Raw genomic sequence first — 21,251 nt, 5'->3', positions numbered from 1 at the left:
CCCCCCCCCTTAGCGTGACATGAAACATCTGATTAATACTACTTTGTTACTCCCACAGAAAAGCTGACCAGGGAATACTTGTATTATATATCTTGGGTATTATATATAAACAGATATATGTCTGTATATATACATACCACACTTGAATCCCATTCATCCTCCAAGGTGATTGGGATAGTAGCACACGTACAGGTCTTAACGCATTTGGTTCCCTAACCTGATTACCAGAAAATATTTAGATAGATATGGCTGAGATTTAACCTATGACTTTATACCAGCAAATCATATGATTTTTTTCATGGAGCGCTGACTCCGCAGTTGAGTTTAGAGTGAGAATTTGAACCCCAGTTCTTAGCAACTTCTTGTCTTGACTGTTGGTTAGAACAGATGGGTGCCATTGCCATTATAAGAGAACAAGGGAGTTATTCATGGTGAGTTCCGGAACCTCTTTCTCTAGAGAAATAGCACTGAAAGAGTGCTCCAAAAGTAGAAAGAGGGCATGGGGTTGCCCAGCTGTCCTTGATCTTGATGTTTCATGCCTCTTTACTGGCCACCTGATGTCTGAAGAAGGGAATCTGGAACATTGCACAATCAGGCGTTCAGATAAATTGGAAGCCTACATGGGTAGAGCTCTATGTGCAAAGGCTCCCCTTAATCAGGCATCCCTACTCAATGCATGAACATCTGGGAGGCCGATGGCATTGGTGGTTGGGCTAGTAGCACGACCCTGCTTCACACACACACACACATCTCAACACACCTGTTCTTAAAAGGCATAAAAAGTAGTTTTTCTTTGTTGCTGTTTAGTCATTTAGTCGTGTCCGACTCTTCGTGACCCCATGGACCAAAGCACGCCAGGCACTCCTGTCTTCCACTGCCTCCCACAGTTTGGTCAAACTCATGCTGGTAGCTTCGAGAACACTATCCAACCATATTGTCCTCTGTCGTCCCCTTCTCCTTGTGCCCTCAATCTTTCTCAACATCAGGGTCTTTTCCAGGGAGTCTTCTCTTCTCATGAGGTGGCTAAAGTATTGGAGCCTCAGCTTCACGATCTGTCCTTCCAGTGAGCACTCAGGGCTGATTTCCTTCAGAATGGATAGGTTTGATCTTCTTGCAGTCCATGGGATTCTCAAGAGTCTCCTCCAGCACCATAATTCAAAAGCATCAATTCTTCGGCAATCAGCCTTCTTGATGGTCCAGCTCTCACTTCCATACATCACTACTGGGAAAACCATAGCTTTAACTATACAGATCTTTGTTGGCAAGGTGATGTCTCTGCTTTTTAAGATGCTGTCTAGGTTTGTCATTGCTTTTCTCCCAAGAAGCAGGCATCTTTTACTTTTGAGAAATGCTGGAGGGTATGGTAGGATTTCTCTATTTTCATTGGAGAAATGTTGAAGAGTATGAAGTAGGCAATATAATATTTGACTACAAAGTTTCATCTTTTAAAATAATACTTTTATTGATTTCCAACATAATTAACACAACAAAATATCTGACATAATTTATAACAACAAATAAAAAAAAATCAGGCTGTTTCATGGTGAGATACACAGAAATCTGTTCTGAGAAGCAGGTTGCTTTTCTTCCCTGTATTAGAAACAGAAGCAGTCCTTGCTTGCTTGCTTGGCCGGCCAGATCTTGGATTGATGAGCCACCTGGGAAGCCTCAGGCCAAGGCGGTATTCTGTTCAGCCAGGTTCGAGACGGCATTCAGCATGTGGTACTTGTGTTTGGTGAATCTGGGCACAGTTTACAAATGAGTTGTTGTCTGCATGTAGAAGCAAGAGAACTAGCAAAAGAAGTAACAGAGAACTGTACTTTTTGATGATAGCACACTTCAAAGCCCTGCGTGACTGTATTCCTCAATATATACTTAGACTTAACTGTTTTATTCACTTTGAACACTGCTTGATCTAATATCAACTGTGGTAACCCCATGTGGTGAGACACTTCCATTTCTGTAATCAGCAAGGAGACTTTATTCTCTTGACACAGCCAGGTTCTAATGCATCTTAAATTGCACACCCACTGATTTAACATGATATCCAAGAATGGCATCCTAACTCATTCCCTCTCACATGCAACCAGCCACTTCATCTTAACTCGCCATCCTCCCCCACCCTTTGGCACTGCTGACAGAAATGGGACAGGGGAGGGAAGGAAAAGAAATTCTCATTTAGACATGGAAAAAGAAAGCACACCAACTCAGCCAGGTTTTTGTATTTGTATGACTATCTGTTGCTGTTTTATTGCAAACCACCCTGATGATTTCTGTAATAAAAAAAAATATAAAAACAATATAAGTGTTTTCAATTAAAAATAAATGGACACCATCTTATTTGTTAATCTTATTCAGATTCTGTACTTGATTTCTCTCTCTCCCATTTATCAATGTATAATGCCTTTCTTTTTGTAGTTTAATGATCAGCAGTAATAAAACTGTTGGTAAATGTTTAAAAAGCAAGTGCTATCCCACACTTTCCAACACATTTCCCCCTCATTTCCCTTTTTGCAAGAAGTCCAATATTTGGGGAAGCTGGTTTGTTTTGCAAGACTTCCCAGTTAGCTAAAATAGTGCAACCTGAAGTTGCCAGCATGTGGCTGAGTCCCCCAAAACAGCAAGTCTGGAAGCGCCCTATGATGGGAAAAGCCACACCTGATGATATTATCAATTCTGTTCAACTCTTTCACACCGGAGCATACTCTGAAGTCACATGATGCAGCAACCTTGCTGAAGCAGGTTCAGTATGTTGATAAAAGCCGCTAGGAAGCCATACAGATACCACCTTAAGCTCATGGAGTTAACATGGAATGGTGTGGTTAAGTGGTTCCTGGTTGGACTAGGAAGACTTGGGATACCTAAGGTTCAAACCCCCACTCAGCCAGGATGCTCAATGAGCAATCCTTTGTGCCCCCCCCCCCCCATTCTCATCCTTATGGAGGTGGAAACTAGATCTGACCCACATTTGGGTAATTAAAAAAAGATTTGGATGGGCACCCAGATTCAAAATGCAGGGCTTTGTGCATTCTTCAGCAGGAGAGAGCCCCCAACAGAGTTAAAAACACTCTCAGAGTTAACCAGCAGCATAGCATGGAATACAGGCTGTTAAACCTTTTTGCATATCCTGTTTAGTCTGTTTACAGCTCTTGCCTCCCCTCTCTGACCCTCTTGCAATGAACAGACTACACACTGTTGAATAAGTTTAAAAGCTTTACAGTGGTACCTCGGGCTAAGAACTTAATTCGTTCCGGAGGTCCGTTCTTAACCTGAAACTGTTCTTAACCTGAAGCACCACTTTAGCTAATGGGGCCTCCTGCTGCCGCCGTGCCGCCAGAGTACGATTTCTGTTCTCATCCTGAAGCAAAATTCTTAACCCGAGGTATTATTTCTGGGTTAGCGGAGTCTGTAACCTGAAGTGTATGTAACCCGAGGTACCACTGTATTTATAATCCAAGGTCCAGTTCATGTGTTATTCCATGCAGTAGCAAAGAGAACACAGGTAGATTATTATTGGGTGCAAAATACAGCATATAGTTTCAAACATGTGGTCTGAACTTGGATTAAGTTCAGGCACATCCATCCTAGGGGATTACATGGTGAAAACAGAGAGCGAGGAAAGGAAATAGAAGCTTCACTTCCTTCTTCACAGAGGAGAGGGTGTGTGACCTAGCTGAGGCTAGGAACAGAACTCTGTGGTCTTAATCCCACCATGCCATAACTAGCACTCATGCATAGTCATGTTTGACTGCAGTATCCCACAGTCCTAGCCTGCCTCCCAGGATTCTTGTGAGGATGAAACTGATGTGGAGGAATGAAGTAGCCACTGTGTGGTGTTCAGAGGGAGGGTGGGATAAAATTGTAGTTAATAAGTAAATAAATAATAGGATCCGGATCTGGATCCAGAGACCTGATGGGCAGCAGAAGTCTAAAATATAATTAAGGGGAGCATAAACAATATTTTGAGCATGAACTTATCAGTAAATTGCTGCATTTTAATTTTCAAGAAGCATCAACATCTACAGTATTTCTGCTATCGGTGTGTGTTTCTCTCTGTGTGTGGTGGTGGGGATTCTTTTGCGTGAACACATGATAAACACATACACGTAGGCAATTGTATAAAATATTTCCATGGCTGAATGTCGTCTAGCATTACTGTACTTGTTATTTCCAGATCTATCATTTCAGTCACCAGATCAGTAATGTCAACAGTGAGCAAATTCCTTTCTTGTCTGCTGTCAATGCGTCTATAAACAGTAGGATATTCCAGTTCTGTTTTTTTTCTTTTTCTTTTAAAAAATAGACCAGCTTTTGAAACATTTGAATATTGATGACCTTTTGCAAGAATCAGTAAAGGGACGGTGCTCTGCCACCCTTTGTGAAATGTGAGCAACGACACAAAGGGAAGCCCTAGGGAAAGAGGTCTTGTTTTCAGAGAACTTGCTGGAACCTCCTGCATTTCTTTTGACAAGTTTTCCATTCCTATATTTCTCCCCCTGAAAAAAAATTAACATTTGGAACAGAGGTGGGCTGCCTCATTGCCCAGGTTCTTGTCATTTCTCAATTGTTCTGCCCGAATTCAGACTATAAAAGGCAATTGTGTGTAATTCTCAGATCCTGTTCATAGTTAACATTTTCTTTCTGTAAAAATGATTTTTTTTTAAATAGAACATGATTGATTTCTCACAGCTCTGTTAGGATAATAATGAAATAAGGGCTTCTTATTCTGCAACTGAAAGCATAAATTTGCACCCGTGACCCATCCGCCCACTGGCACTTGACTTCAGATCAGGCGGGTAGAGCAGCAGGAGATTAATTAAAGTAAGATCCTCTTTTCATGTAAATGGCCTTGGTGTAATGCCCAGCTGTGCTTTCTAATGACTCAATACTGCTACTTTCTTAGAAGCAGCTGTGCAAGTCATACGATGGTAGCTGGGGGTGGAGTGGAGAGACAAAAACCTGCCTCAGGAAAGGACCACGGCGAGAAATATAGTGATACATTGTGAAAGCAGCATCATTCTGGAAGACAGATGTGTTTCTCGCATGAAGCTCATCAGAATTAGGGTGTGTTCACACTCCTTACTCCACATCTGGTGCGCTCCCACGGCTAGTTTTCGAAGCCACATTCACACAATGTTAGGCACAACCCATACAGTACTGTAAGGTAAAGGTAAAGGGACCCCTGACACTTAGGTCCAGTCGTGACCGACTCTGGGGTTGCGGCGCTCATCTCGCTTTATTGGCCAAGGGAGCCGGCGTATAGCTTCCGGGTCATGTGGCCAGCATGACTAAGCCGCTTCTGGCGAACCAGAGCAGCGCACAGAAATGCCGTTTACCTTCCCGCCGGAGCGATACCTATTTATCTACTCGCACTCTGATGTGCTTTCGAACTGCTAGGTTGGCAGGAGCAGGGACTGAGCAACGGGAGCTCACCCTGTCGCGGGGATTCGAACCACCAACCTTCTGATCGGCAAGTCCTAGGCTCTGTGGTTTGACCCACAGCGCCACCCGCGTCCCTTACAGTACTGTAGCTTCTTGACAAATATTGTTTGATGCATTCCCCTGCCCTCAAACGAGCATCAATCCACACTAGAAAACTGGATGCAGGATAAGCGGCAATGTGATCATTTAAGACAGCGGCCATCATGCATGTGCAAATGAGCACACATGCTCAGACGACAATTTCATGAGTAGGAGCTCCAGGGGGTGGGTTTGTTGAGCAGACAGGGAAACCCAAAACATCCTGCTGTCTTTGGAACCCCTTCAAGTCTGTTGTTTTATATCTGTAAGATGGGAGTCTACAGTAGAAAGAACTGCTGAAGTGCTCAAACCAGTCTCCTTGTTAACGGCCCTAACAAAGCATGCTATTTACATGTCTAAAGGGTTGGTCAAGTACTGGTGTGTTGCCATATAAACACCGAGCTAGCAATACTTTCAGAACTGGGGGGCAGGCGTCTTCCCTCCCTCTCACCTCGCTGGAGGTCACATCATCCTAGGGGTAGGAGAACAATAGGCCAAGGGCTAGTCTCATCTGGAGCTGGGAAGGCACCAAAGCAAGTTCTGTTGGAGTGGCCATGCTGTAAGCCCCTCCACCTCAAGCTAATGATGCAGATATGTAGATATAAGCACCGGCATCAATGAAGTCTCTCACTACTTGGAAATGTGGGTGCGTGCCACACTATATTCCTTCTTCTCAGCCTTTGGTGCAGCCTGAAATCTGCATAGGCGTCTGCTATCTCATCCCACATTCCATCTTGATTGATCACATGCAAACTCCATGACACCCCAACTCACCTACTCTGTTTACTAGCTAGGCTGATGAAAAGTTAGGGAGAACTTGGAAGTTTGCACACTTTGGGTGATATTTTAGTTGGCCTATTAAAGGTAATAAATCCCAAATACTGATCTTGGAATTTTTATTATGCCCCCACCTTATACTTGTGGTTGCCACAGCTGTAAGATTGTGACAAACCCATTTCTTTTCTCTACATAGGTGATGGGTTATGTGCACCATTTATTTTAGAATATTTCCATTATCATTACAGTATTTTATTACCCTGAATATTTAAAGTACCAGATGTTGGGGATGCAGCCAGCGCTCTAGGCAAAATGACTTATTTTGGCTACAAAACACATTTCCATCAGGTCTTTCCTTCTTCAACATTATTAAGTAAAAACAGAGAATGGGTGGGAATTAATTTACATGCAACTTCAAGCACTGAGATGCTTTTCTCTTTGATTTTACTTGCATTTTCCAGATCCCGTTTTTTGTCAATAAATACTCAGTGAATCTAACAATTGTAAAAAATTAAAAGCAACACAATCAACATCGCAATAAAAAAAATGACAGTACAGTTCAAAACAGAATAAAGAACAACAGCAGTAAAAGCGCACTTCAAAAAGCAGTACCTGAAAATGCCCCAAAACAGCCTTTTTGGCCACTGAACAGGAAGCAGTCACGGAGCTTGGGAAACTGTATGTTTATGACAAATTACTTGCAGAAACGTGTACAATAGTAAAAATGTGTTTATTCAGAGATAGTCACGCTAGAACACTGAAGGACTTTCAGGAGGATTTTTAAAAAGGAAATTCACCATTTGTTGAAGAAATGTGGAGAAGGGAATTTAAAATGAAAAAAAAAAAACGAGAAACTGAGAGAATTGCAATCGACAGTCTTCTGTCCCTAAACACCAGCAAGGCAGAAGGCTGAGTGGTGGTATTTTTTTGGACTTCCCACTTACTTTCTGGATCAGTGGTTTAATGCTTCAATATTTCCCTCCCATTGGTCACTCCCCACCATTGTGGGAGCTTATTGGAAGAATGAGAGGGCTTTGAATCCAGATGATCAAAGCTTTTCCTGATCTATACATACCCCTGCCATGCCCCCTTTTTTGGCTGTTACCACCAGCTGAGCCCTGTTAGAGGAGTGAGGTTTCTGCTTTCTCAACAGGGGGGCTTGCAAGATCTTTCTCTCTGTGGTTGGGGAGGCAGATTATCTGCTATGGCAGCTGGGACCCCCCCCCCCCATGGGACCATAGGATTTCTCTCAATCAGTTAAATGACTAAAACCCTTTTGATCCATAAAAATGGCACAGCCAATTAACCGGGCAACATAATTTTAAAAATGTTAATGCTTCTAATATAAGGTACATTTGGATGTGTAGATGATGGCACATACATATATCACCTAAGAAATAATGATGCTGCCACACAGCCTGTCACTATATTGAGTCAGCCCATTCAACCATTGAGCCCACGACTGTATACCCAGCCTGACAATGGCTTTCTATGGCAAGAGTGGGCAACCTGTGACCTGAGGGACACATATGGCCTGTGGCCTAGTTTCCTGTGGCTCTTAGCTTAATTTCAAAAGCCCTCTGCAAACGATCAGTTCAGGCCTCTTGCAAAAGCAATCTGTTCCTTCCTCAGCTGCATTCTGGGCATGGAAGAAGCCAGGCTGGGTGGGGGGGTCAGTATGGACCACTTTTGCCCTGGTTCCATCTATCGCTGGCTTCACCCCCACTTTCAATAAGCAGGTGGGACCTATAGACTACTCCTGAGAAAAAGCAGCAGCAGTTTCCCCCATCACTTACTAACTAAGGTTTCTGACTGGAGATTAGCAGAGATGGGACTTTCTGTATGAAAAAGCCTGCCATCTACTTCCAATCTAGGGTCCTCCCCCACAAAAAACCCCCCGGAAAGCAATGTTTTTTGTCTAAAAACATTGTTGTTTTATTCTATGCAAATTTGAAATGGCCTTTTATTCTATGTGAATTCTATGCTGATAAATTGATTTGTTTCACTGAGTGACAGTCCTATCCTTCATGTTTTGGGTGGCACTTTTGCACGGATGAATCAGAGCTGACTGTTTTCTTCTTCACCAATGTCAGTGGAAAGCCATTTAATTTAAATAGCTTAAAAACATTTTCATTTGCCTGGGACTCAAAATAGCAACCCGATTCTTCCCAGGGGAGCCTGGACTGGTTGGGTTTAATTGGAAGGAAAAATATGGTATGCAAAACTCTCTGGCCCCAATCCAGAAGTCTTTGTGTAGTAGAACATCTGCTAGGGCAGTATGTAGTCCAGTCAAAAATAGCCAGTGTGTGGATCAGTGGGCAGCAAAGTGGGGGAACTGCATACAACCCCTTGCCATTGATGAAATTGTCAACTTTTGCCTATATGCACCCAACAACTAGATGGGAAGAGGCAACCCCTCTGCTTGTATATTTCAACCTTTCCAGATGGGCTATGCCACCTTCATCATACACCTACCTCCTTAGGTAGATTGGAATGCATATTTGTAAAATATTTGCTTTGCCATTGCTAACAGCAAGATCTCATTTCTATTAATATAAACACACTGTCATGTTTCCTTTTCACCGATGCTGTTTTTCTAGAAAAAGGGGTGCTGGAATTCACCATGAATGCTTCTGGCAAGTTATGGCTGGGGAAAAGCCCTGCTTTTCATCCTTATTTTGCTCTAGATATAAGAAAGGACCAAATACTTACACCTCCCACAAAACAGCCGATGTAAGCTGGGTCCTGCTCATTGCATAAGAGTGCAGAAAATGGTTCGTGAACTGTAAACATTGGTTAAGTGTATACCAGTTCATTTCACTCTTACATTGTATTCATGGCACATTTTTACTGTTTCATGATTATAATGGATCTCTTTATTGAATTATTGAACAACATTTTTAAATAAAACATCAAAGGATATTTTTCTGCTATCAGTTCTCCCAGAGTCATGGGATATATCAACCCTCAGGACTCTATTCCCTGCCAGAATACTAACTTTGCCAGATTCATTATTTCTAAACACACTTTACAGAAAAAGTACCCAGTTCTTTTTTTCCTTTCAAAGTAAAACAAGTGTTCTTATAAATATTAAAAAACTAAATTGTTTTTCAGGGGTGGGGGTGGGGGAATTGTGTGTAAGGTCTTTCCCCAACATCTAATTTATATTTCTCTTACATTCGGAAGCAACATATTAATTGCACCCTTTTATGACATGCACAAGTTAAGTCTGCAAATATAGAATTGTAGCCAATGCTAGTCCTCCACAGAGCAGACCCACTTAGCTTAGTGGCTCTCAGTTAATCACTTCCATCCATTTCAGTGGGTCTTCTCTGAAGATGACTAATGTTTGGAAACCTACATCCAAAAAGTTGTTCAGATCAAGCTGGACCTTCCATCCTCAGCTCCCAGAGACATGACAGAGGAGAGAATAATTGAGCTTTTCCATTGTAGTGCTGTGGTGAAGGATATGCCCTTTTTATATAACTGAGAGCCATCTCAGGAATGAGCCTGAGTGAAGACAATTTAAAGTGATTTTTTTTAATGTTAAGGTTAATTTTAACTGATGTGATTTCATTGTATATATTATTGCATACAATGTAGAGTGCAGCTTTAAACAGATATATATAATTAACACATGGCCACTGACATGCAGGTCCTTTTGGACCCAGAAGAGGGCGGAAAAGGGCAAATGAGGATAGGTCAGGGTGTAATGGGACGGGGTGGGCTTATGCATGTTCTGCCAATGCACACAGGGCCAGGAACAAAACCCCTGCGCACATAGGAGCCAACTCCTGGTCCCTTTGCCCCGCCAATAAAATATTTGAGGGAGCTGGGCCCCCGCAAAGTTGAGGGGAATTCTCATTCAAATGGTATGTGTGCCACACCATATGCAGGGCAGGGGTTACCTGCCCCCCCATATTTTATTCAAGTTGGCACCCCTGCCCACACAAAATGGTCGCTGACTGTACTTGTGTGTGTGTATACTTATGGGTGTTAACGAAGGGGGTAGTACCTCTGGTAAGAGACACATTGTGCTTCTTCTGGGGTCATCTGTCCAACTTTGGTCCCCACCCTGCACTCAGCTGTCACTTATGGCTCCCAGAAGCTGTCAGCATGTGGCAGTCGCCACACCCCGGGAATGGCTTCGACTGTCCAGATTGAGTGCATGAGACCGAAAGTCAAGAAGGTGGTTTCTACAAGTGAGGGAAGTGAGAAGTGGTATAGCAAATCTAGTTGGGTCCCAGGCACAGGTCTAAAATCTTTCACAAAGACCATCTGCAGAGGTATCGAGGGGACAAGGCATGTGACGGGTTGCTCCAACCCTCACTGGAGCTTGAGCCTAGGTCCCTGGGAACAGAATCACAGGCCCCACCTGGGCAAGTGGCTCCACCATTTTAGTGGGGTGGATGGGGTGCTGGGAGCATCTCACAGACAGGAGCCCACAACTGAGAACACCTTTTATCATATGATCACCTTGTGTATTTTCCTCAGGTGGGGCACACAAAGAAGGGGCCCTGATGAAGATCTAGATGTGACACTCTATGTGTCATTAGCAACCACACCTTAAAATGTGTGTGCATTTTAAATAGCAGGCTCAGAAATATTTAAGTGGGGATGCTATTTTGCTATGGTCCTTTTCTTGTCTCCCTGTGCAAGGATGTTGCCTGCATATTCAGCTTTGTGCAGCCTCAGTTCACTTGGAATACAATCAGCTGCCACCTTGATATGTCCTTATATTGCACAAAACTCGTTTGCGTTAATGGCTACAGAATAAGTGGAGCATATTGTATCCTACAAGGGCAATCAATTGCCAACAAAACTGGATTCCAATTCCAGATGGACTGCTTTGTGCGCCACTCAAGACATTGTTTCACTTGTTCTCATAGAACCCCGGCTGCATTAGGCAAGAGATATACCGTTGTTGTTTTTTAAAAGGCAAACATAATGTTATGCACTTGAAATGAGAGAAATGTAAAATGTACTGTTGTCAAATGAAATGTGCTCTGTCCCTCATCCCCCACTTTTAAATCAATGTTAAGGTCTTCATGTATTCATCTCTTCCACTCAAGTTGATTCTAAACAAAAACGCCAGCCTTTGTTTGTAATTTTATGGCTGTTTTCAGATGAAATTAAAAAAACAAAACTTGTTCCACTAATAAAGGATTCATTAAAACCAACATTAATGTTCAGATGGAAAAATGCCCAGTTTGTCAAAGCAATTTATTATGCAGCACCACAGGAGGCAAAGCAGTTCACAGAACAAGTGCGACTCCAGTGGACCTGTTACTGAACACAGAAGGTCTGGTTATTATGATGTCCTTGAAATGTTTAAAGAAATTGAGCCCACTTATTAAAAGGGGTGGGGGAGGGAAAAAGATGCAGCGTTTGAAGTACTCAAAGAAAGGGATTAGGCAGAGTGCTGTGGCTGTCCATGTAAACAGCTTTTCTATTCCAGCATGTTTAGATACATTTGGATCAGAATTTCTACACAGAGGACTCGTTTTGGGGACACACGGACCCTTAACACCCCCAGACTGGATTCAGATACTAACTGGTGATGCCTTGAAATTAATTATCAACTGTGTTCTCTGCCTGGGGTCAGCACTGTTATTTTTCATCTCATCCCTAGGATTCAGTGCGAGTCACAATTCTTATTGTTAGCATCTATCTGTCTGGGGGCGGGGGGATGCAAGAGTACGTCTCCGGGGGTAAAGTCAAACCATTAGCGAGTTACGGCGCCCGCTGTCACTGTAGAAACCGACATGGGAGAGACATGTTTTATTGTAGGTGGAGCAGATGAAGGCGCCCAGTTGTGTGTTGCAGGTGCACCATGGTGTTTCTTCCTGCTGAACTCCTCTCAGCAGTATTTTCACCTCTGGTCACTGTTGTGGCCTGTGCAGTTATCCCATGTGTGATAATTGCCCACAGCTCTGGCAGAAGTTACCGTTGATCAGGGGCAAAACTAGGCTTTATTTCACCCAGGTCAAAGACCCAGTTTGGCACCCACCCACTCACGGCCATTTGCATACACACACACACACACACACACACACACACACACACACACAGAGGCTGGGAGCCTCAAGGGCACCCCTCTGGAGGCTACACCCCAGGCAAAACAACCTGGCTAGCTCCCCCCCCCCCCCCCGCGACAGCACTGCATTAAAACATAAATATGCAAATCACGTTTATTGATACAGTTCGGCCATTTTATGAAAACCTGTTGTAACCGGGACAAAGCAAAGATACTGGGAGTCACTGTGTGTTGGTTCGGCGATAGTAGACCTCTGGCAGCTGTGGTGCACATCAAGTTCAAAGCATTAGAGAGTGCCACAATAAATATGCATTGTGATGGCTTTGTCTTTAGTTTACTGAGGTCAGGAGGAGGTAGTGGCACACCATGGAGAGGCCGGCCAGCCACACTCTCTGCCATGACGAAGCCTGTGTGTCCGTCTGTCCTTGTTCAAGAATGCCACAAACTGTCACTGCCAATACCAGACTAGGTTGGCCATCTATAGGCTAAGTGAGCACTAACTAAGGATTTCTATTCTGTGCTATTAGATCCTATTAACACCTTTCGCTACACATAGCATATAATAAAGGATGTTTAAACAACACCCATCTCTATGTTCAGTAAATGCATAAGGGAAGGAGTAGAATTGTGTTCCTACTGGCCACACACAATATTCAAAGCTAAACCATAGCTTAGTGCAAATGAGCAAACAGATGGGCTCCTGAAGATGTTTGCAGGTAGGACTCATCTAGGTGAGTTTGGCCAGGGCTTCCCACTTACTTAGAGGAGTTGTATAGAAGAGGACATATAGGCCTCCCCCAAAACCATTATGACAAAATGTGCATTGTTAGGAGCAGAGGCAAAGCAGGCAAAATCCTGTCCCCCCATCATGCATGTCTAAACACCCCTATTCTAAACATCACCAAAATTGAGTGATCCAAACAAAGCAGCAGTTCCTAGTACAGTGGTACCTCGGGTTAGGTACTCAATTCATTCCGGAGGTCCGTTCTTAACCTGAAACTGTTCTTAACCTGAAGCACCACTTTAGCTAATGGGGGCCTCCTGCTGCTGCCGCGCCGCCGGAGCCCGATTTCTGTTCTTATCTTGAAGCAAAGTTCTTAACCTGAAGCACTATTTCTGGGTTAGCGGAGGCTGTAACCTGAAGCGTATGTAACCTGAAGCATACGTAACCCGAAGTACCACTGTACACACAATTTACAATCCTAAGATATCTTAAGTAACAGTGGAGCTTATCGTTGTGGAACATTCTCATTATGAGGGTGGTTTTCTTAAAAAGCTTTCTCAATCCTGTCCTTTCTTGAGTCACAATATACTGTAGATAGTTTTGTGGTGGGAGCTATCATTTTCTATGCTTCCAGACTACAGTGTTTCTGGGCGCATGGAAATGTATATCTATGAGATGGCCTTGTTAATTTTATGTTATTACCTTTTAATTTCAGTGTACATGTTGGAATGAATCAGGCTGTCATGTCACAAGGATCAGCAATTTGGCCTGAAACAAGAGTTTCCTTTTAAGGCTGAAGAGTAATGCAAGAGCCAACGTTTTTCTAAACAGTTCACATAAAACACGCTTGTCTATTGAACGATGTAAAGAAAGTTACCTAAGAGGCTTGTTCAACATACATTTCAGTAGCATCACTGCAGTCTTGTACTGCCAAAGGAGATAAGGACAAGAAAAATTCCCTGTAAGAAGCCAACACTCAGAAGATCAAGGTGTGCTCAGAAATACTGGGAAGTCAAACTTTTATTCCCATAATGCTCCTGTGGTGCCGCTTATGTAAAGTCTTAAAACAATAGAGTTCATCTTTCCTTTGTGATCAGAAATTCTCTTTTTTCCTTTTTTCCTTAAAGATTTTCTCACTGTCCTTATAAATTAGACATTTTCTATTACCCGATGCCCACGGCCATACAGTATCTCAAGGATACAATATTAATTATCTAATACATACTGTATCTGGTATTTCAAAGGATCTTTTTTGTGTTTCAATTTGCAACATTTCTGCAAGGTGCTTCCTCAAAGAAATCACCCTATTCCTTCTTTCGTTTGCCCAGCAGATCATCATGTGAGCCTGCTTTATTTATTGCCGCTTCTGGACTTTGAGAATATCTCGTTTGGCTTTATCTTTTAAGCCCTAACATTCTTTCACTGACCTGTGGCAGAAATCTGAAAGGTAGCGTCTTGCTCCATCCCAACATGGCTGCCTCCCCACCCCCTTAGTGAATATTTCAATTGGCTTCAGTCTTTTGAGTTCTTCAAATAATCCTAGTTACAACAAAGTTCTTAACAGCGTCAATCCTGCTACTGAGCCTTTCATGTTTTCCTTTCATCAGCCTTCAAATGCTACCAAGTTCTCACTTTTTCTACCCTTGAGAACTTCTACCCTTGAGGACTTCTCCCCCAGTGAACTTTGCTTTTCCATTCATGCTTCTGTGGGGCATAGCCAAACTAACACAACACATTGTGTGTCACGTGTAAACAATAAATGGAGAAATTCATTTTTGACCACCCTTGCCCTTGCATTTTACTAACGCAACAGAACATAATTGTTCTATTTCAAGGGGGGATTTTGCACAGGCATGATGGTGCCGTCGGGTGATGCCTTCTACTTATGAACTATCTGTCAAAGATCAAATGAAACTGACAGAAATTTAATATTACTTGACATCACCTCAAACTCCCAGCTACTCCCTCTGCAGTGTCTACAGAGTCCTATGCCACAGAGAGTCTCCAAACTCATCTTCTTTAGGCAGCAAAACACACGGGGGAGTTGAAGGCTAAGCCTCTTCAAGGACCCTGTCAGCCTGTTGATACTGAAGTTCTGTTTGTTGTTGCACCGACTACAAAAGACTTTCAGCTTCCAGATTATGTGTGTGTGTGTGTGTGTGTGTGTGTGTGTGTGTGTGTGTGTTATTATACAAGCTCAGCAGCTTGTGTAATGCAAATTTTACACAGTGTTGGTGTGGGAGATTATTAGTACCAAACCCCTATATTTTGAGGTGGCTGGTTAGACACTCAAGAGAGGTTTTGCAGGTGGTATTGATTGTCACACTTTTTATACCTGTTTGCTCCTCCCCTGAACACAACCATTTTGTTTCTGGCAGCCTGAGTGTTACAAGCATGCCTATTTCCACCCAGTGGCTGCAGGCTGAACTGTACAGTGCTACCTAGGGTTACAAACACCTCAGGTTACAAACACTTTGGGTTACAGACTCTGCTAACCCAGAATTAGTACCTCTGGTTAAGAACTTTACCTCAGGATGAGAGCAGAAATTGCACACCAGTGGCGCGGCAGCAGCGGGAGGCCCGATTAGCTAAAGTGGTACCTCAGGTTAAGAACGGTTTCAGGTTAAGAACGGACCTCCGGAATGAATTAAGTTCGTAACCAGAGGTACCACTGTATTTGAAAGCTCTGTGGAGACCATAATCGCAGTACATTGATCACAAGCCTACAAGCCTCCATTTTGCCTATTGTATATTGGCTTGCACTGATATTTATTTCCTCTTCCTTTTTTTGCCAGTCCAGTGAAGCAACACTTCTTTCTCCTCCTTCTGTACTCTCCTCCCTCCCGGTGCTGTTGGTTCATAATGGAATGTGATTTTTTAATTTTTCAAGATACATTTTTTATGGTTATAAAGAAAACCATATTTTATATCTCCCCCCCCCAACTCATCTATTATATTAAACTAGACTGAGTAGTTTTGCTGATATGCAGTATTATGGGTTTTGGCATTTGCACATTTAATTGAATTCAAAAGTAAATGAAGCAATCATAAGGTCTTAAGCAGAGCCTGCTGGAGTGGGGCAAAAGCCTATGTAGCCCAGCATTTTGTTCTCACAATGGCCAACCAGATGCCCATTGGAAGTAGGCAAGCGGGACTCTCCTCACCTGTGAATCCCAGCATCTGGTATTGAGAAGCATACTGATAGCGGATATAGAACTTTTATCATAAAAGGACTTACACTACCTATGTCAGCATACCCTCTGATGAAAATAGGGACATCCTATTCAACAACAACCATTTATTATTTATACCTTGTCCATCTGACTGGGTTGCCCAAGCCTCTCTGAGCAACTTCCAACATATCTAAAAACATAATAAAATATTAAACATTAAAAAAACTTCCCTAAAACAGGGCTACCTTCTAAAGCTTGTATAGTCACTTATCTTCTTAGCTCGGGGGTTCTCAGAACTCCATATCCTCCAACAGTTCTCCGATGAAAATAGGGATGTCCTAAGGAAAAGCAAGACATTCTGGGATCAAATGAGAAACACAGACAGCTTCTGTGAGGCATCACCACTCCTTTGTTTACATTATCATTGTCTTTCTCAGCTTTCCAAATCTTGTAATATCTGGAAAAGTATCATCATTGGATCAGAATGAGCAGCATTCATATGAGCTACCTGTTGGTCCAGGAAAGCTCTCCTTCAGAAAAGTGCAGCGAGTCTGAGACCGGCAGCCACAAAAGGAGTGGTTTCAGAGATCACTCTAAACCTCTTGTGGATGAGCTGGCAAGCACTCAGACCCTTCTTCCCTGCAGACACTCATGAATGCCACACAAGGCCAAGGCCATCCATAAGGTAGACTGAGAAAGCCGCCTCAGGTGGCAGAATCCAAGGGTCACCTCCACTGGTGCCCCCACCAGAGAAGCAGCTGCAGTGGCTTCTGGCGAGAGTCCTGTGAAATCTCTTCAGCTCTTGTGAGATTTCACCAGAACCTGGAAGCTGCAGCTGAGCAACCCCATTAAGTGAGGCGGTGGGCATTGCACGTGTGCCGGGTGACACGTTCTTGTTTTGCCTCAGGTGACGAAAAGGGATGGGCCATGCCTGGTGCCAATACTGCCCATCTGCCCCCTTAGTTGCAAAGGGCTTAGGGTTCTGCAACAAATCCTTGTACAATACCAGACAGGTAAAATCCTAAATGTGAGTGAAAGGGCAATGTGCTCAAACAGCTAAGGATCATGCCCAAGTGGGATATGCAAATTGCTGAAACTTTTCTTCTAAGGACCCTGCAGAAAGTGCCTGCCTCAGGACTCCAGACACAAATACCTACCACCAGGAATCGCAGCTGCACTGCTGCAGGGGACAGGCTAACCAGGACCTCAGAGTGAGACCCCCCCCCCAAAAAAAAACACACACCCCCCCAAAGCCATGCAGAGATCCCACAGACCCATGGCTTCATATGCCTCTGTAACGAGAATGAATTTTGCCTTAAGAACCCTTCCTTACTCACCAGGTAAATTGTGTCTTGCAGACAGAGTACACAGAGCAAGTATACACTGCACAGAAACGGGGCCACTGTTTTGTCACAAACCTCCAAAATACAGGTTGTATTGTTGAAGGCATTAGCTTGAACGTACTCTTGGGCAACATTTTATACACGCCATAAATACTGATACGAGTCCAAGTGCTTAAATTAACTTCCATGACAGGAGTGTACAATTCACTCAGGATTTCAGAGTGATCACTGAGCTGTTTATTCCTAGATTGGTAGCCCTCTTAAGCAACATAGCATTTTATATTTGTATAATGGGATATTTGTGAGGAAGCAACTTCCAGCATGTCGTGGCCTACTTTTGAAGGGGAAACCTGATGAATCTATACTAAAAAGTTAATGCAAAGTACAACCAACATTCCTAAAATGATTAGAGCTTTAACTCTAACCTTTCATCACTTCACATATGCCTTAATCTTTACTTTCCTGTGTCTTTTGTTCCTTATAAGATTCTGCTGGGTTTTGTTACAGGATTTAGGGGGTGCATAATATACTGTAAAGCACCACCATGCTTTCTTTTACCTTGCTGTTAAATATTTTCTTTTTGAATGGCCTTTGTTTAAAGGCAGGCAAAGCAGTGGTCCAACTCAGATGCTAGCCACTATCCTAGGGTTCACACCAGTGCGAATATAGTTGCAATCCTATGCTGAAACAGCACCCAGGGGTCAGCAAACCTTTTCAGCAGGGGGCTGCCCCACTGTCCCTCAGACCTTGTGGGGGGCTGGAATGTATTTTTTGGAGGGGAATGAACACATTTCTATGCCCCACAAATAACCCAGAGATGCATTTTAAATAAAAGGACACATTCTACCCATGTAAAAACACGCTGATTCCTGGGCCATCCGCAGGCCGGATCTAGAAGGCGATTGGGCTGGATCTGGCCCCCGGGCCTTAGTTTGCCTACCAATGACCTAAAGCAACACAATTTCTGCCAATGTAGCAATACCCACAAGCACCCCTAGGATATCCCCTGCTACCCACTGGTCATGATGCTGCACACCAGCAAGTCTCCCTTATTACTGTACCAGGCGTGGGACGCACCAACTGATGTGTGAGAACAGTTGGGTGAGTCAGCTTCCCTTATGACATCAACATATGCTGCATCATATGCAATCCTGTACATATGCAACCAATACAATGAACAACCACAAAGCTACAAAGAGACCACTTCCTTAGTGCAGACTACCATGGAGCAGAGGACAAGAGGGCAGCAGCTGGACTGCAACGGCCGCACATTCCGGGGCTTTGGCACACTCCAAGATGAAACATAGGCAGCCTGAAAATCATCTCCCGCAAAGATAGAGCCTGGCGGGAAAGGAAGAAATGCTATTCCAAATGGAGCACCCAATCAGCTATGTGGCCTGGGGAGTAAGAGATATCTCTGAAGAACCCATAGGCTTCCCAGAAGGGGAGTTCAAATCCCCACTTTCAGAACCACCAACTTTTTTTTTTTAATGAACTAATTCAGCCTATAGAAACATATTATGTATTCATTTCACTTTGCCCTGATGGATGACCTCCCTGGAGAAAGTGTGAGTGTGATGCTTTTGCTGCTGTAGGATCTGAATGAATCTTTGTTTGCGTCAGCCATCGGCCATAGCAATAAAACAACAATACGATATACAATAATAGAAATAACAGAAATACAATAATAGAAATAAAAAGTCAATTATATTTTAGGGTTTTGAATCAATAGTCAAATAGTTGGTCTTATTCTAATTGACCCAGCTAAAAACCTTGCAACCTTTGCTGTCACTTGCTCATCTTGATCTGCCAAGAGAAAGGACACTGTGTCAGTGGTTGGGCGACCCAGAATGGACAATAAAAGAGGGGTGATAACCTCATTCCTCAAGTCTGCTGTAGGATCTCTCAGTAGCCATTGATGCCTTTGATGCCCAGAGTTGTGGGGTATCCTCCTGGAATACCTTCTTGTGGGTTGGAAGTTGGAGGCAATGTTTTCCGGTGGTTCTGCTCCTACTTGCATGGCTAAGTCTCAAAGAACAGTACTTAGGGCACTCTATAACTACATATTGGGAGCTGTATTGGCAGGGTGCTGCAAGGCACTATTTTGCCCCCAATGTTATCTAGCATGTATATGAAGCCATTGGGAGCAATCCTCAAAATGTTTGGGGCACACTGTATGCTGATGATGCCCAGGTCTATTTCCACATTAAATCTGAGTCAGAAGAGGCCCGGTGAAAGCTGAGCCAGTGGCAGGATGCAGTGCTGGAGTGGATGAGGGCCAATAGGTTGAAGCCAAACCCTGCCAAGTCAAAGACATGGTGGGTAAGAGAATTGGGTTCCCAGGCCTGAGAATTGGGGAGTTTGCCTTTCTAGGTGGGATTGCACTGTATCTGATGGAACAGGTATGCAGCTTGGGGCTTTTCTTGGATTCATCGTTGTCCATTGAGGCCCATGTGGCCTCTGTGGCAAAGAGACCTAACATCAGCTTCAGCTGCTTTTGCCAAGTGCATCCTTTCTTGCACAGGAATTATTTGGACAAACAATAGTCCAAACAAGACATTACTGGTGTAAAGCATCCCATGTGGAGTTTCCCTTGCAGCTGGTCTGGAGGCTACAGCTGGCATAGAATATCACAGCCTGGGTGGTGAGTGGTGCTCTTTATTGGGTACATATCCCAGCAGTGCTAAAGGATCTGTCAGTTTTAATGTTCTGCTACTTACACACACACACACACACACACACACACACACACACTCCTAAATAACCTAAAAACCTGTTCCCCCCTCTAATGCTCAGTAAGGACATGAAGACCAAAAAATTGAACCCAGTTAATTTGTTATGTCCTGATTATTGGCTTGTGATAACATGGCACCTGTGTTGTGAAATGCCAACCCCCATCAATATTGGCATTCCACCGGCTCTTGAAGACACACCAGTTTAGACAAACATTCCCCTGAACTTGAAACTTCTGATGTGTTTTAATTCTTAGATGCCTGCCTTTGGGACTAAAATCGATGAACTCAATGCTTTTTTCCTGGTGGTATCTGCCCCCCCATCAGAGCCTTGCACCTTGAATAATATTTGTAAAGCTTTTTGTATGAATTCAATAACAATGCTATAATGCAGTCTTCTGATGCCATTTGCTTTTATGCGAATTCTTGTGTAGCACAGTTAAATGTATGGTATAAATCAATAGCCTTAGGTCAAAATGTTTTCTAGACCCTATTTGGAAGCAGATAGACTGAGCAACATAATACAAATAATATTCTCTGGATTGGAAACAGATCCCCTAAATTCAGAGGAACTGCTTTCATTGCGCGCTTGCAGCTTTTAAAAGAACTGTATCTGATTTGTTCCACATGTGCAAACCAGTTTGCACATCTAAGTCTTTGTGTACACTCTTGTTCTTGTACAAGTGCCATGCACAGAGAAGCACAAGAAGTTGATTGTCTTGTGCATTCAACACTATGGATCATGGGCTTTGTCTATGGAAACTGGTCACAAAATAGTCACAAATTTTAAACACCTGCTGGAAATATTACTATTCTGCCAGGCCTTTGCTGGCAATTAATACATTCTACCACAACAGTTAATTGATGTCTGCTTTTAACTTCTTTTTTCTTTGTGTTTATTGTATGGCTTTATATTTTATTGCTGTAAAGGTCTTTGATATATAT

At 43.2% G+C, this 21,251-nt stretch overlaps 1 long non-coding RNA gene across 2 annotated transcripts; it reads right to left on the bottom strand.

Moving 5' to 3' along the window:
- Positions 1 to 11,502: 11,502 nt before the first annotated feature.
- Positions 11,503 to 16,570, bottom strand: LOC310685448. Of its 2 annotated transcripts, XR_014515271.1 has the most exons (4): positions 16,477 to 16,570; positions 13,936 to 14,017; positions 13,761 to 13,826; positions 11,503 to 11,586 (listed from the first exon to the last, which is right to left on the bottom strand). It is a non-coding gene; the product is annotated as an uncharacterized lncRNA (long non-coding RNA). The 2 variants fall into 2 exon arrangements; XR_014515272.1 differs by lacking the exon at positions 11,503 to 11,586 and having other exon boundaries at positions 13,544 to 13,826.
- Between the last annotated feature and the right edge of the window lie 4,681 nt (positions 16,571 to 21,251).

The sequence above is a fragment of the Podarcis tiliguerta genome, assembly GCF_965153285.1.
Source record: "Podarcis tiliguerta genome assembly, chromosome: 9".
In the NCBI taxonomy this organism is placed as follows: Eukaryota; Metazoa; Chordata; class Lepidosauria; order Squamata; family Lacertidae; genus Podarcis; species Podarcis tiliguerta.
Note: the sequence above shows the minus strand (reverse complement) of the source record. Positions and strands in the feature narration are given on the sequence as shown.